Source organism: Heterodontus francisci, chromosome 13 (assembly GCF_036365525.1).
Source record: "Heterodontus francisci isolate sHetFra1 chromosome 13, sHetFra1.hap1, whole genome shotgun sequence".
NCBI lineage: Eukaryota > Metazoa > Chordata > Chondrichthyes > Heterodontiformes > Heterodontidae > Heterodontus > Heterodontus francisci.
Genome location: NC_090383.1, coordinates 90,098,236 through 90,112,234, shown reverse-complemented (window position 1 = coordinate 90,112,234; position 13,999 = coordinate 90,098,236).

Here is a 13,999-nt window from a genome sequence, read left to right as displayed (position 1 = left end):
CCAATTCCATGAGCCCTTATCTTGCCAATTAACCTTTAGTGGGACACGCTATCGAATGCTTTTTGGAAATCCAAGTACACTATATCCCCTTTTTTCTACCCTACTAGTATCATCCTCAAAATCTCTAATAAATTTGTCAAACAGGATTTCCCTTTAGTAAAACCATGTTGACTTGTTCTAATCATGTTGTGCTTTTCTAAGTGCATTATTAAGACTTCCTTAATAATAGATTCCAGCATTTTACCAATGACTGATGTTAGGCTAACTGGCCTGTAGTTTCCTGTTTTCTCTCTCCCTCCTTTCTTGAAAAGCAGTGTAACATTTGCCAACTTCCAATCTGATGGGACCGTTCCAGAATCTAAGGAATTTTGGGAAATCACAGCTAGCGCGTCGACTATATCTGCAGCTATCTGTTTTAGAACCCTAGAATGTAGCCATCAGGTCCTGGAGATTTGTCAGATTTTAGTGTCTTAAGTTTCTGCAATACTTTTTCTCTGCTGATATGAATTTCCTTAATTTTCTCACTCTTTTTAGCCCCAAGGTTACTGCCTATTTCTGATATGAAACTTGTCTTCTACTGTGAAGACAGACACAAAATATTTGTTCATTGTCCTTGCCATTTCCTCATTCCCCTTGATAATTTCTCCTGTCTCTGTTTCCAAGGGACCAATGTTTACTTTAGCTACTCTCTTCCTTTTAGGCGGCACAGTGGCGCAGTGGTTAGCACCGCAGCCTCACAGCTTCAGGGACCCGGGTTCGATTCCGGGTACTGCCTGTGTGGAGTTTGCAAGTTCTCCCTGTGTCTGCGTAGGTTTTCTCCGGGTGCTCCAGTTTCCTCCCACAAGCCAAAAGACTTGCAGGTTGATAGGTAAATTGGCCATTATAAATTGTCACTAGTATAGGTAGGTGGTAGGGAAATATAGGGACAGGTGGGGATGTTTGGTAGGAATATGGGATTAGTGTAGGATTAGTATAAATGGGTGGTTGATGTTCGGCACAGACTCGGTGGGCCGAAGGGCCTGTTTCAGTGCTGTATATCTAATCTAATCTTTTAATATACCTATAAAAGTTCTTACAATCTGTTTTTATGTTACGGGATAGTTTACTTCCATATTCTATTTTTTCCTTTTTTATCAAATTTATAGTGGCCCTTTGCTGGTTTCAAAAACACTCCCAATCCTCAGACTTGCTACTCTTTTTGCAACATTGTAAGCCTTTTCCTTCAATCTCATACTATCCTTAACTTCCTGAGTGAGCCACAGATGGGTCTTTCTAGCTGAGTTTTTGTCTTTCAAAGGAATGTATTTTTGTTGAACATTTTGAATTGTTTCTTTAAAGGTTTCCCACTGTTCATTTACCGCCATACTTTTTTTTACCTTAGCTAGTTCTCCCCTCATGCCTACGTAATTGGCTTTGTTTAAGTTTAAGATTTTTGTTTGTGATTGGAGCTTGTCACTTTCAAAGTTACATGGAATTCAATGATATTATGATCACTGTTTCCCAGTGGATCCTTTACGATGACATTGTGTATTAACACTGCTGCATTACACAATACTAGATCTAAGATAGCTTTATCCCTAGTTGGCTCCACAACGTAGTGCTCCAAGAAACTGTCCCAAAAACATTCTACAAACTCATCTTCTGGACCACTCCTGCCAATTTCATTGTGCCAGTCTATAGGAAGATTAAAATCCCTCACAATTATTGCATTGACTTTGTTACAAGCTCCAACAATTTCATGTTTAATGCTCTGTCCAATGGTATACCTATTGTTAAAAACTATTTTCAGTACTGCGGCAGGAGCGGAAACCTGATTGGAGGGATTCAAACATGGAGTTCTGGTTAAGATGGGCACAGATTTGGGAGTTGGAAGCATGTTCAAGGACTTTGGAGGGGAAAGGGAGATTGGAGATGGGTCCTGGTTTGCAAGGACAATGGAGTCAAGGATTTGTTTTTTGAGGGGAGGGGTGAAATCGGCAGATTTGAAGGAGAGCAGAAACAGTACCTGAGGGGAGAGAACTGTTAACAATATCAGCCCAGTGGGCTCTGGGAAAGGTGGGACGTGGCAAAGGCAGTTGATTGGATAGTCTCAATCTTAGTGACAAAGAAGTCCGTGAGCCCCTTGCACTTGTGGTTGGAGGTGAGGGTGGAGGAAGCAGGGGAGAGAGGTTTAAGAAGACGGTTTACAGTAGAGAGAAGAAGCCTGAATTTATCTTTATATTCCAGGATGTTTCCACAATAGTGAGCTGTTTTGGCAGACGAGAGCAGAATCCGATATTGCTTGTAGTGGTCCAACCAGATCTGGTGGTGAATGGCTAAACCAGTTGTTCTAGGATAGGTTCAAGTTCAGCTGTGATGCTCCTCAGCACCAAATAATTTGCTGATGCTCATTATCAAGACTCATAGGTAAATAATGGCAGAAGTATCAATAAGGATTCAATCCCTTCACAAGAGAAGGGGAAGGGATTAACTGACAATGAAAAACAGATGATTTAAATCTTTCATTTAATCAAATACTGCTGCCTGACTGATTTCTTCCAACCATATACAATAAAAGTTAGAGAAATAGAAGGGACCAGTTACTGAAGTTTGGGGCAGGATATAACAGGACATTAAGGGCTAAATTTACAGGCCCCCAAGGGACAGGAACTGAGGCGAGGGGCCCATAAAATTGGGTGGTAAGGCGAGAGATGGAGTGCCCATCTCCTTGGAATTTAGTCCGGGGTGGGAAAGAACGAGGATTGCCTTCCCACCTCAGGCCAATTGAGTCCCTTAGGTGGCCAATTAGTGGCCATGTAGGGGTCTCTTCCTGCCTCCACCTCACTTTTGTTGAAGTGAGTGGGGCTTGCTGCCGTGAGGAGATGCTGCCAGGTAAAATCTGGTGGGCTCCTAGTGGGGTCACAGGGGCCCCCAGGAAGACTCCATTCCACCATCACTAACCACGCCCCCTACCCTGTCGCTGGGGCCTGCCTGATTGGCTATGGCAATGCCGCTTACCTTCATCACTCTTCTATTTTGCGGGGCCTCCTGCAGTTCCAGCAGTGGCCACCACTCCCAGTGGCACTGCTGGTACTGAACAGCTGCTGGACCTCCGATTGGTCGGTAGCTCTGAAGGCAGGAGCTCATCCCTTAAAGGGATAACGTCCCCAACAGTGGGCAGTTAATTGCCTTCCCACTGTGAAATAGCAATGGGAGCCCGATGGAAGGCTGAAGTGTGGTCTCCCCTACCTCTGGCCTACGACCCGGAGCCCAGTCACTGATATAAAATCCAACCCTAAATGTCTAAACTGCTACCTAATAATAAAGCAGAAATATACATGAAGCTGAAAATAGCTGACAGAAGGATGAGTACTGCAGCCCTTCTCTTCAACTGACCATCCTAACCTTAGTACTCTACCATAGCAGACTCGTCAATTGCCATGTAACCATCACGTCAGAATGTTTAAAAAAGTCTTTGATAAACAAGCTCCCTTTGTGGTATGCAAAAAGCACAGGTGATTTTACTTCATGCTACTAACTATTCAATGCGAGTACTGGGAATGGGGTAGGAAAGTCGAGTTAACATAGAGGTTCAGCCATGAACTTATAGGATGGCGGAGTAGGGTCAAGGGATCATATGGCCTACTCCTGTTCCTATTTCTTATGCTCTTATGTACTTCCTGGCCATTGGAGTAGTCTTAATTTACAAAGGTTCACTCAGCTACATCTATGTACTCTCAATTATATCCAGGCAGTATGCTCAATTGAATCCAGATACCCTCAGTTACATCTAGTTATCCTGAAAAGACCTGAATCACATAAGCACTTTCAAGCATGTCTGAGTGGCATCATGATATCTGAGTATCTCAATCATACCACCTTTGATTTCCCAGGATTGTCAATTGTCAATCCCAATTCAACTGCTTCCAGAGCCACAGAGTTCACTGAGGCACAATATGACTGAAAGAAAGGAAAGAACCAAAGCATTAATTGATCCAGCTCAAATCAGGAGGACCACATCTAAATCCTGATGCTAGCTGACTGTTGCATTTGGAAATGAAAAATTAACAGGAAGTCAAAAAAAAGGGACAACTAGGATCAAGTGCCAGCCAACTAGAACACTGGATTCCAAGTAATTATTTATTATCGAGATGGAAGATGATTTTATAGTTGTTGCATACCTGCTCTTTTGTCCAAAAGATGTTGACAAAGATGGAACAAGAATTCTTTTCTTCATGGATATGCATATGGTTTATGGCTAGTTTTGGTACAGATGAAAGAAAGCTATTTTAGCCTTTTCCATTCTGTTTGTTTTTGTGTGCTTGCACCCCAGGGCATGTGTGTTCCTGTTACATTCCCATTGAAGTACTTGTAGTATGAGAAACGGCACGTATCTCCAGAGTGAGCTGGATTGCACCAGTTCTGCTAATATATTTTGACAAAATGTTTCTGCCAGTACTTCATCTAGCTTGCTTACCACTTGATAGACTTTATGAAAAGACAAAAAAGAAAGATAATTGCATTAAACCTTGTCGGACTGGTTTCTTTCCCATGTGCATTTGGGGAATAAGTTTCACATTTATGCAGATTTTTATCACATCTCACAAACTACTACAGAGGCAAACAATTACTTTGAAATGTAGTGACCATTTTAGATATAGGCAAGTGCAGCCGCCATTTTTGCACAGCTCAGATTCCAGAAATAAATATACATGAAGGAGGCCACTTGGCTCACCTGATTCATCGTTACATAGAAACGTACAATTTACCCCAGCGTCTAACTGCCTCTTGAGTGAATCCAGAAGGACTGGTTGAGAAATATCATTATACCTTTCCATGATACCTAATTGTTCTACATTGCTTTCATTGATCTCACCAAAGCCTTTGACCTCGTCAGCAGACGTGGTCTCTTCAGACTACTAGAAAAGATTGGATGTCCACCAAAGCTACTAAGTATCATCACCTCATTCCATGACAATATGAAAGGCACAATTCAACATGGCGGCACCTCATCAGACCCCTTTCCTATCCTGAGTGGCGTGAAACAGGGCTGTGATCTCGCACCCACACTTTTTGGGATTTTCTTCTCCCTGCTGCTTTCACATGCGTTCAAGTCTTCTGAAGAAGGAATTTTCCTCCACACAAGATCAGGGGGCAGGTTGTTCAACCTTGCCCATCTAAGAGCGAAGTCCAAAGTACGGAAAGTCCTCATCAGGGAACTCCTCTTTGCTGACGATGCTGCTTTAACATCTCACACTGAAGAGTGCCTACAGAGTCTCATCGACAGGTTTGCGGCTGCCTGCAATGAATTTGGCCTAACCATCAGCCTCAAGAAATCAAACATCATGGGGCAGGGTGTCAGAAATGCTCCATCCATCAATATTGGCGACCACGCTCTGGAAGTGATTCAAGAGTTCACCTACCGAGGCTCAACTATCACCAGTAACGTGTCTGTAGATGCAGAAATCAACAAGCGCATGGGAAAGGCTTCCACTGCTATGTCCAGACTGGCCAAGAGAGTGTGGGAAAATGGCGCACTGACACGGAACACAAAAGTCCGAGTGTATCAAGCCTGTGTCCTCAGTACCTTGCTCTATGGCAGCGAGGCCTGGACAACATATGTCAGCCAAGAGCGACGTCTCAATTCATTCCATCTTCGCTGCCTCCAGAGAATACTTGGCATCAGGTGGCAGGACCGTATCTCCAACACAGAAGTCCTCGAGGCGGCCAACATCCCCAGCTTATACACACTACTGAGTCAGCGGCGCTTGAGATGGCTTGGCCATGTGAGCCGCATGGAAGATGGCAGGATCCCCAAAGACACATTGTACAGCGAGCTCGTCACTGGTATCAGACCCACCGGCCGTCCATGTCTCCGCTTTAAAGACGTCTGCAAACGCGACATGAAGTCCTGTGACATTGATCACAAGTCGTGGGAGTCAGTTGCCAGAGTTCGCCAGAGCTGGTGGGCAGCCATAAAGGCGGGCTAAAGTGTGGCGAGTCGAAGAGACTTAGCAGTTGGCGGGAAAAAAGACAAAAGCGCAAGAGGAGAGCCAACTGTGTAACAGCCCCTACAAACAAATTTTTCTGCAGCACCTGTGGAAGAGCCTTTCACTCTAGAATTGGCCTTTATAGCCACTCCAGGCGCTGCTCCACAAACCACTGACCACCTCCAGGCGCATACCCATTGTCTCTCGAGATAAGGAGGCCAAAGAAGAATTGTAAGCTTTCATCTTATGAGCATTAATTGGCCTCACCTCAGTGGTAGCACTCTCACTCTGAGTCAGAAGGTTATGGGTTCAAGTGCCACTACAGAGACTTGAGCATATCATCTAGGCTGACACTTCAGTGCAGTACAGAGCAAGTGCTGCATTGTTGGAGGTGCCATCTTTTAGTGGAGATGTTAAACCACAGCCCTGTCTGCCTTCTTAGGTGGATATAAAAGATCTCATGACATGATTCAAAAAGAGCAGGTATCCTAGCTAATACTTAACCCTCAGCGATTACCTGATGGTTGTTTTTGGGACCTTGCTGTGTGCAAATGCTCTTCCATGTTTCTCAACATTGCCACAGTGAGTACACTTCAAAAGTACTTAATTGGCTGTAAAGCACCTAGGAATGTTCTGAGGTCATGAGAGGCACTATATAAATGCAAGTTCTTTCTTTCCTAAAAGCTAGCTACCTGTTTTGACTGCCTTTTCTTCCATTAAGACAAAGGTTAAAGATGAATAACGAGTGCCTGCCTTGTTCATTTTGGTCTTTTGCAACCTGTTCTGATGAACAACAGTGAGGGTATGTTCACAGCTGTATAACATTACACTATCAGGTTACACTTTTACAATACTTAAAAGTATTTTAATCAAGGCAAAGTTCTGCATCTTGAGCAAGGGCCTTGTTTACATGTTGTTGGTCTTTCATGTGAATGCATTAAATGCCTGTTTTTATGACGCCTGTTTTGCCACTTGAAAATATATCCCTATTCCATTCAAAGACATACAATAGACTAATGTATATTTGAGATGGTGAGTAGGTGACACATCCTGCCCCTTTAACTAATGCTTGCATACATGGTGAATACTGTGTATGCTAACTGCAATATGGGATTACTTTTAAAGCACTAAATCCAAAAAAAAAGTCACATATAAATAAATACATAGACTATATAGCACAGGAGCAAGCCATTTGGCCCAACTAGTTTGTGCTGGTGTTTATATTCCAGGTTATCTGAAGAAAAGAGTGTTTGATGACAAAAGACCTCAAACCTGGCATCAAGCTCATGGTCTACAAGCTTTCTACTCCGAGCTCCATCACGGCAAAAGGCTGCTAGGAAGGCGGAAGAAACGCTACAAGTATGTCCTTAAAGCCACCCTGAAAAAATATGATATCTCCACTGATTCATGGGAATCTCTTGCCTGAGACTGTCCAAAATTGAGAAGAAGCATCTGCGACAGTGCCAACCAGTTCGAACAATGCTGACATGCCCAGGCAGCAACTGAATGCAAACAATGGAAGGAGCGTTCAGAAATTCGAGCATCGCATTCACTCGCCTCAACAAACACCACCTGCTCCACCTGTGGCAGAGTGAGCAGATCCAGAATTGGACCATTCAGTCATCCAAGGACCCACAACCCTGGAATGGAAGACAGTCATTCTCATTCCCGAGGGACTGCCTAAGAAGAAGATGAAGACTCCACAGGAGTCCCCTCGCATATAGATCTCGGGATACAGGTGACCCAATCATTAAAAATAATATCGCAGGTCAACAAAGCAATTAAAAATGTGAACAAAGCACTGTGTTCTATTGCTGGGTGTACAGAATTCAAAAGTAGTGAAGTTATATAAAACGTATATGGCACAGCTCTTGTCTCTATACTATAAAAAGGACATAGAAGCACTTGAGAAATTGCAAAAAAGATTTACAAGGATGATGCCAGAACTGATATATTACAGCTATTGGAAAAGATCGAACAGTTTAGAGCACTTTTCTTCAGAAAAAGAGCAGACCTAATACAGCTCTTTAAAATTATGAATGGATTGGACAAGGTAGATGTGGACAGAATGTTTCCACTTGTGGGAGAAACCAAAACCAGGGGCTTTAAATACAAGATAGTTACTAATAAATCCAATAGAGAAATAAGGAGAAATTTCTTTACTCAGAAAGTGGTTAGAATGTGGAACTCACTACCACAGGAATCAAACAGCTTAAAAGCTTTCAAAAAGAAAGTAGATGAGTACATGAGAGAAAAGGGAATAGAAAGACATGCTGAAAGGCTGAGATGAGGTAGATTGAATGGGAAGCAATTTTTGAGGAGTATCATTACCCGGGTGGATTGCAAAAGCACAAAGCCAAGGTGAGGTGAAGCTCCGAGATGCTGCCACGTAATGGAGAGATTTAAAAATCGTATCATTGTCAGGCAGGGTTGCCAACTCTGGTTGCATGCATTCCTGGAGGTTGTATCATGTGACCTCCTGCCTCCAACCACTCCACCCAGCCAAACAGCCTGTTTTTTCACCACCTCCAATATTTTTATAACGAATACGTGAGAGTCTTCCAAAAAAAGGAACATGTTGCTACCATTTTATTTAAGAATTGTATAAAGGTACAGATTTAAACTTTACTAATCCTGGGTGTTTTCTACAGAATACATAAAAAATTAAAATATGAGGAGGTAGAAATGAGTAAAGATATTTTTGCTATGTGTACTGTACTCTCTAAATTATGCTTACATCAGAGACTTTAATGATCTCATGTTGGCAGGGATAATTTTCAAGCCTTTAAAACCAAAACTTGACATCAGCGCTCCATTTATTTTGTCTTCGCTCTTACTCTTACAAACCTTGGTGACGTCCTGCACTCTGGGCTTTTTCCTTTCACATAGGTTCTTCAAGATTACAAATAAATACAGCTCTGGTGACAGAGTGATAGACTCCAATACTGAAGACACATGCAATCCTGACAATCAAATTATCAATTGGGAAGTTTGGTTAAGGGTAGAGAAATAATTGCAACAGCACCCTGTGCTCACTGACCTACATTGCCTCCCGTTCCAGCAATGTCTTACTATTCCATGTCTTTCTTCTCTGGGATATTTTCTGTTTAGGTATCAAGAAACTCTGTAATGCATATAAATAGTGAGGCATATGCGCTGGAGGAAGAACATTGCAATTACATACATACCATCAGCCGCCTAGGCCCTGAGCTCTGGAATTCCCTCCGTAAATCTCCCTGCCTCTCTACATCTCTCTCCTCTTTTAAGACACTCCTGAAAACCTACTCCTTTGACCAAACATTTGGTCACTTGGCTTAATATCTCCTTATGTGACTTGGTATCAAATTTTGTTTGATAATGCTCCTGTGAAGTGCCTTGGGATGTTTTACTGCATAATAGTCACAAATCGCACAGATGGAGAAAGCCATGGAGAAGTCTGTTGTGCTCTCTGTTCTGAAAAGCACCGGAGGGAAGAACATAAAGTGAGGGTGGGTTAGTGGTCATGAAGAGAGATGATGCTGCTAACGTGGAGACCCAAAGATTCATTCACGCCATGTCTCTGTTCCCCAAAAATCAGGCCATTTGCACATGCAGCCTTTCACTCAGGCCGCTCAGCCTTTGGGTGCTGAAACCATGATGTGACGTTTTAAGCTGTTGCTGTCACTGTAGCTGAGATCAACCAGAAACCCAAGGGGGGAAAGCTTCTCAGTCTCGGCAACTTGGCATCAAACTTGGGAACTCAGGACATCGCAAACGATGCAGCAGGAGCGATCTCATAATGGATGCTATTGGCATTGTACTGTACTTTTAAAAAAGAATGGAGAGAAGCTCTCCTCTATATTGACAGGTGGCAGGCCAGCTTAGAAGTCATAGTAATGACCATAGATTACCAATACTGTGAAGGATCTGTAACTGCTTTGTTTTTTAAACCTGAAGAAGTCACTTTGACACAAAGCCTAATAACTATCTCAGAAACAGTGAGGAGGTGCTCATTGCTAAGTGCTCAAAGCTCAGGGGACTCGCCCCAATGTCATTTCTTGGTGGATATAAAAAAATGATAGCAACTGCACTGGTATTGCAGCAGCTTCCTCATGATATCACTAATCAATTGAACCTCTTTCAGTATTTCCTACAGTTAAAAATAATTATAAATTTAAAAGCCACTGAACTGCTTTTCGCATTTGACAAAGTTAAATATAGATTTGTAGTAAATTTAAAACCATCATGATGATTGGAGATGTTTACACAAAACCCAAAACATCAATTTATTTGTTGATAAAATTGAAATCCCAGTTGGTAAATGATTGATATTTTGTTCACATTAACAGATCTGGAAACTTGTTGTGCACATAATGGCAGGAAATCTCTTGGAAAACAGCGACTGCAGGTAAGATTTGTTTCCCGGTCTTGTTGGCACCATGTGAACGGGATCAGCCTGCTGAGAATTCTTGTTCTTAATCAGTTGGTTGACCATTTAGGAGCAGATGAATCATCATTTTGGTATCTCATTGTTATGTTTGTTCAAAGGTACTGTGATGTACTTGGAAAGCTTTGGGAAAGGATTAGTTCCAAGAAAAGCTCTAAAATCTCAATTTCTCATCTCTCATCCTGCCAGTCGGACAAGTTTGAACTATTTCACAAGGTTACGGTCATGTCAACTATGATGGGCAGATTGGATGAGGGGTTTGTGTGGGGGAAGAAATTTGTTCTTTTTCACGTGTTTATATCTGACTCAAAATAATAACTAGAGGAAATCCTTCGTGAATGCATTTACAATGCTGCTGCCAAGCAGGACTAGGGCAATTCTTAAGCAAATGTCATTTTAATTTCATTATTTCACAATCCTCGTAAAATGACTTATGGACCATTTTACCAGGATGACAATTGCTTATGAAAATAAATACTGACTTTTTTTTAAAGCTGGTAAAGTTAACAACTCAAAGTTAGTGGCCTCACATAATTTCAATATCATAAGGTATTTTACAGATGGGGAAGGCCATTCATCCATCTTAATTCATCTCTCCAGAGAAATCCTACTGTCCCCCCATTGCTGCATTGAACTATTTTTATACGATTCCAACGTTTTCACCCCCATCTCCTTTATCCGGAAATTCATTCCAAAAGTCGATCACTCTCTGCATGAAAGAATAACTTTCTGCTATCAGCTGTAAAATTGTCTTTTACTCATTTAAACCTTGTCCTGCTCTCGCAGTTCAATTTAAAATAATATTTTAATTGTTTTCATGCTATTTACTATCTTATTTACCTCTTTAGAATCACTTCTCAGATGCCCCTTTTCCAGGCTGAAAAGCTGAAGTTGCCCCAGTATTTCCTCATAATTTAGGCGCCGATCCTAGGATTAGTCCAGTCACGCTTCTAGGCAATGCCTCCGATATTTGAATGTCTCCCTTGTTTCCCGATGACCAATACAGCAGATGCACTGCCAAAATCCATGTTTCCCATAATGCCCCTGCAAGCAAGGCCAAAGACCAGCCAGGCATGATACTTCCCTCCACTGAATGTCAGTGCTATGGTCTATTTCTTTTCTCTTCTGTCTAAATGGCCTTATTCAAATTCTCCCAATAGTTCAGTTACCTGGAAGATCATAAGAACATCGAACACGGAAGACAAGTCTGGAAATTACTGTGAGCAATGTTATCCTACAGATGCTTAACACATTGTATAAAAACATTTCTGTCTCTTCTATTTTAACAGAAACATTAATTTATTTAAGATCAACTGGTCGCACCTTCATTAAAATAGCAAACAGGAAATTATAGTAATCCTTGAAGTCTCCACATGATAACATTTCTTTCCGAGCTATTCCTAGCTAATGGCGTAATTGCTATTGGTCATGAATATTAGCTGTTTTCTAGGTGTTGCTAGAGGATGGACAAAGTTTGCTCCCATCTGTTAATGTGTGTACATCTGAAGGATTTATTGACTTACTTCTCACAATGAGGTACCTATGCTGCAAGTAAACATGTTAGAACTCCAGGTCAAGCTTTCCTGTAGCCAGTCGGTATGGAGCAGAAGATTTACAACAGTGTGTGCAGTACGTCTAAACACTTTGATACAGTGCAACCATTTTTATTTATTTAGTCCATTTTGTGAATCTGACTGTTTCCTTTGACTGCACCATCTGCTGAAGAATGGACACAGATGTCCTTCTGAGATATGCTTTCAAATGATTTATAAGAGACCCTTCCCTGTAACTTTAATTTCCACAATTGTTTCCCTTCCTAGCTTTTCTTTCATTCCATCAGTACAGCCTTTTCCTCTCAAACTTGTTGCCTCCAAGATCTGCATTGTCCTAGGACCTCTTTCCTGCCTGAGCCACATGATGTATTTAAAGGGCCCACTGCTGCATGATCTATAGTTTAGGAAACATGCGACTGGATTTAGTGGCAAGGACGCAAGTCCAGGAGGCATCACCTAAAGTGGGTCCCATTTCCACCTGGTCGTGTAGCATCCAGCTGCACACGATCTTGCAGCAGCCAGCCAAAGAACTCAGCCAAGGCGAAGGAGCTGTCCATTTGAGAGCCCGTGGCGGGAATTCAGCCATCGAAGTCAGTGTCAGCTGATGCCACGGCAGGTTCTGGCACCATATTTAAAGTGCTGCCAACCCTGCATTCACTGCTGCCTGCACAGAGTAGTCACAGTCCTTTTCTTGACTACAGCCTGCACAAGGGAGTCCTTTCCTTGGCTGCTGCCTGCATTCATGCTGCTGCTGCTTCCTGACTACAGCCTCCAATCAACCAAGAAGCTGAATGGAAGTCTACAGCAAAAATAGCAGAAGGATGACCCCGTGTGGCCCCACGATTCAGCGATGCCTCCCTGCAGGTTCTCCTCCAGGCTGCAAGGGCAAGATAGGAGGTCCTCTTCCCCAGTGATGGGAGTGTAGTATTGTGCTGCATTTTTGAGTCTTCATTAAATGACAACTGCAGGCTTTATATTCAGATTCAACACAAACACTATTTACTATCTTACTTATCTACATTGCATGACCTCAGGTCCAGGTCTTTTCCTCGCTGATGTGTGTGTGTATGTTCTTTGCAAGCCAGGTGCTGTGTCTCTCGAAATAGTGTCTCCTACTTATATGTATATGATGATGTCATCAGTGGCCTGCTCTCTTAAAGGTATGGTTTCTTAAAAGTGAAGTTACCATTACGCTACATTACAGGGAGGAGGAGAGGGCCCTGCCTGACCAAGTGAGTCTGGATGGAGATTGCAGAGGAGATCAGTAGCCATAGGGGTTACCAGCCTTTGAAACTGGATACAGTGCTCCAAATGCATCAATGACCACCTTCAGTCCACCAAGATGAGTACTCCATACATCTTTTCACTTCTAGCCTTGCATGTAGCAATACAAGAGGGTGCGTTTGGTGGAGTGAGAGTGACCACCCAGTCAGTGGCGAGAGGGTTAAGCAGCAGGCGTGGCTGCATCTTGGCTTTGCTGACCCCCACAAGCTCACTCGAGAGTGGCTGTAAGCAGATGGCCTTCATGTGCCCCCATTCTCGACTGCTGGGCTGCCATCATCATAGGTACTGTGCCTGTCTGTATGGGAAAATTAACAGTCTTCCTTCTTGTGACTGCAGGAGAAGAAGGCACACAACACCAAAGAGAGGATCAAGACCGACGGAGGGGTGCCGTATCTCCACATCCTCACCCCCATGGAGAAGGAGGACTTGGAGATGGCAGCGCACCAGGGCAGCCATGCGATTGCTGTTGGCGAGACAGGATTGCCCACCCAAGAGGGTGAGAGAACGTGTGGAGGGGCACAAGGGTGCCTCTGGCACACAGAGGTATAGTGCTCATGTTACCACCACTGGACACATGGAGTTCCACAGCAAGCATAGTTAGGATGAGGAAATGGGAAGCCCTTATTCCTTAAATGTTTAGGTTCTCTCATGTAATTCAGGGTCAAGCCAAAGGATGCAGAGCCGGCCACCTCAGAGGAGGAGGAGAGATCCTCAGAGGGCACAGCGTCACATCATTCCTATGCATTCTCCACCAGCGCAGATACTCT